The sequence below is a fragment of the Somniosus microcephalus genome, unplaced genomic scaffold (genome assembly GCF_052327205.1).
Source record: "Somniosus microcephalus isolate GS21.2 unplaced genomic scaffold, FLI_Smic_1.0 unresolved_chr8, whole genome shotgun sequence".
NCBI lineage: Eukaryota > Metazoa > Chordata > Chondrichthyes > Squaliformes > Somniosidae > Somniosus > Somniosus microcephalus.
The window spans coordinates 15,199,978-15,203,877 of NW_028225186.1; the positions used below are offsets into that span (position 1 = coordinate 15,199,978).

Sequence of the window (3,900 nt, forward strand, 5' to 3'; positions counted from 1 at the left end):
GCATAAACAATCGGAATCTGCCTCAATATCAAGTCGAGGATAATGACCAGTAGATCCGCCGCTGCCATTGCCACCAGGTAGCGAGTGACACATTTCGTGAGACCGCACTTTCCCCGAGACAAGATCACAATCGTCACTAAGTTAACTGTGAGGAAGGAAAATAAAGAGAGAAATTATAAATCAGGCTGGGACCAAACGCAGCAGTTTTTTGGAATTACATAAGAACATAAGACCATAAGAAGTAGGAGCAGGATTAGGCCATACGGCCCCTCGTGCCTGCTCTGCCATTCAATAGGATCATGGCTGATCCGAACCTAGACTCACGTCCACTTCCCTGCCCTCTCCCCATAACCCCTAATTCCCTTATCTGCTAGGAAACTGTCGATCTCCCTTTTAAATCTATTTAATGTTCCAGCTTCCACAGCTCTCTGGGGTAGCAAATTCCATAGATTCACCACTCTCTGAGTAAAGAAGTTTCTCCTCATCTCAGTTTTGAAAGGGCAGCCCTTATTCTAAGATTATGCCCCGAGTTCTAGTCTCACACATCAGTGGAAACTTCCTCACCGCATCCACCCGATAAATTCCCCTCACAATCTTATATGTTTGGATAAGATCGCCTCTGATTCTTCTGAACTCCAATGAGTAGAGGCCCAACCTACTCAACCTTTTCTCATACGTCAACCCCATCATCTCCAGAATCAACCGAGTGAACCTTCTCTGAGCCGCCTCGAGAGCAAGAAAATCTTTTCTTAAATATGGAAACCAAAACTGCACGCAGTATTCCAGGTGTGGCCTCACCAATACCCTGTATAACTGCAGCAAGACTTCCCAGTTTTTATACTCCATCTCCCTTGCAATAAAAGCCAAGATTCCATTGGCCTTCCTGATCACCTGCTGCACCTGCATACTAACTGTTTATGTTTCATGCACCAGGACCTCCAGATCCTTTTGTACTGTAGCACTTTGCAGTTTCTCTCCATTTAGATAATAACTTGCTCTTAGATTTCTTTCTGCCAAAGTGCATAACCTCACACTCTCCAATATTATATTCCATCTGCCAAATCTCTGCCCACTCACTTAGCCTGTCTATGCCTTTTGCAGATTTTTTATGATCTCCTCACTCACTGCTTTCCCTCCCATCTTTGTATCGTCGGCAAACTTGGATATGTTGCACTCGGTCCCTTCCTACAAATCATTAACATAGATTGTAAAGAGTTGGGGTCTCAGCACTGACCCCTGCAGAACACCACTAGTTACTGATTGCCAGCCCGAGAAGGAACCATTTATCCCAACTCTTTGTTTTCTGTTAGATAGCAAATCTTCCACCCATGACAGTATATTACACCCAAACCCGTGATTTTTCATCTTGAACAGTAATCTTTTGTGTGGCACCTTGTCAAATGCCTTTTGGAAGTCGATATACACTACATCAACTGGTTCCCCTTTATCCACCCTGTATGTTACGTTCTCAAAGAATTCGAGCAAATGTGTCAAACAAGACTTCCCCTTCATATAACCATGCTGACTCTGTCCTATTAAATTATGTTTATCCAAATGCTCTGTTACTGTTTCCTTAATAATGGACTCCAACAGTTTTCCAACCACAGATGTTAGGCTAACTGGTCTATAGTTTCCAGCTTTTTGTCTACTTCCCTTCTTAAATAAGGGTGTTATATTAGCAGTTTTCCATTCTGCCGGGACCTTTCCTGAGTCCAGGGAGTTTTGGAAAATAATCACTAATGCATCCACAATCCCTACCGCTACTTCTCTCAAGACCCCAGGATGTAGACCATCAGGTCCGGGGGATTTATCCACCTTAAGTCCCATTATTTTACCGAGTACTATCCCCTTAGTGATTTTAATCGAGTTTAGCTCCTCCCCCCGCCCCCCCCATTGCCCCCTGTTTGTCCAGTGTTGGGATATTTTTAGTGTCCTCTACTGTAAAGTCTGATACAAAATATTTGTTCAGCGTCTTTGCCATCTCCATGTTCCTCAACACTAGTTTCCCGGTCTCATCTTCTAAGGGACCAACTTTAGCCACCCTTTTTCTTTTTATACAGCTGTAGAAACTCTTGCTATCTGTTTTTATATTTTTTGCTAGTTTACTTTCATAATCTATCTTCCCCTTCTTAATTAATCTTTTAGTTATTCTTTGCTGGCTTTTAAATGCTTCCTATTCTTCTATCCTCCCACTAGATTTGGCTACTTTATATGCCCTTGTTTTCAGTCGGATACTATCCTTTATTACTTTACTAAGCCACGGATGGCTGTCTTTTCTTTTACTCCCCTTTTTCCTCAGTGAATATATTTTTCTTGAAAGGTGTGAAATATCTCCTTGAATGTAGACCACTGCTCTTGTACCGTCTTACACTTTAATATACTTTCCCAGTCCACTTTAGTCAATTCTCCTCTCATACCTTCATAGTCTCCTTTATTTAAGCTCAGTATGCTGGTTTGAGATCCAACACTCTCACCCTCAAACTGAATTTGGAATTCAACCATATTTTGGTCACTCATTCCAAGGGGATCCTTTACTAGGATATTTTTTATTAATCCTGTCTCATTACACAGGACCAGATCTACGATTGCCTGCCCCCTGGTTGGTTCAGTTAAATTCTGCTCAAGTAACCTCTCCCTAACACATTCTGTGAACTCTTCCTCCAGGCTGCCATGCCCAAATTGATTAGTCCAGTCAATATGAAAGTTAAAATCCCCCATGATTATAGCTGTTCCCTTATTACAAGCCCCAACTATTTCCTGATATATACTCCGACCAACAGAGTTGCAACTGTTAGAAGGCCTATAGACTACACCCACTAGTGACGTTTTCCCGCTATTATTCCTTATCTCCACCCAAACTGTTTCACTATCCTGATCCTTTGACCCAATAACATTTCTGACTATTGCAGTGATTCCATCCTTGATTAGCATAGCAACCCCACCTCCCTTTCCTTCCTGTCTGTCCTTCCTAATTATCAAATACCCTTGTATGTTTAGTGCCCAGTCATGATCATCTTGCAGCCATGTTTCCATAATGGCCACCAGATCATAACCATGTGCAGTTATTTGTACCGTCAACTCGCCTATTTTGTTATGAATGCTGCGTGCATTCAGATAAAGAACTTTCAAATATGTTTTCTGACAATGTATTCCTGCTATTTCCCCTTTTACTACTTTACCTTTATCATTATACATTCTGTCCCTTCCTGCCACGCTCTGGTTTTTAATTCCTCCACTGCAACCTTGCTCTAATGCCTTCTCCACTGTCATTTTTATTTTTAGCTCTTTAAAACCTCCCCCCCGCACTAATTAGTTTAAAGCCCTCTCTACAGCCCAAGTTATTCGATTCGCCAGGATTCTAGTCCCAGCACTGGCCAAGTGAAGTCCATCCCAACGGAACAGCTCTCTCCTGTCCCAGTACTGATGCCAGTGGCCCAAGCAGCAAAACCCATTTCTCCCACACCAGACTTTGAGCCACTCATTTACCTCCCTAATTTTATTTACCCTAGCCAAATTTGCACGTGGCTCAGGTAGAAATCCAGAGATTATTACCCTTGTGGTTCTGCTTTTTAATTTGGCCCCTAGCTGCTCAAACTCCCTCAGCAGAATCTCTTTCCTTCTCCTATCTATATCGTTGGTACCAACATGGACCACGACAACTGGATCCTCCCCCTCCCACTCCAAGTTTCTCTCCAGCCCAGAGGAGTTGTCCTTAAACCTAGTACCGGACAAGCAACACAGCCTTCGGGAATTCGGTGTGAAATGTGTAAATCATTAGAGATATTCAAAGACATAATCTAATTCTATTATCAATGTACAGCTGAATTCAAGCGTTATTGTAAGAATGATCCATCAATAAATTAAATGGGAATAAATAAAACATCACATTTACAGATGTTT

At 42.2% G+C, this 3,900-nt stretch overlaps 1 pseudogene; it reads right to left on the bottom strand.

The window, feature by feature from the left end:
* Positions 1-2,173: 2,173 nt before the first annotated feature.
* On the bottom strand, positions 2,174-3,195 carry LOC147085538 (uncharacterized; annotated as a pseudogene).
* Between the last annotated feature and the right edge of the window lie 705 nt (positions 3,196-3,900).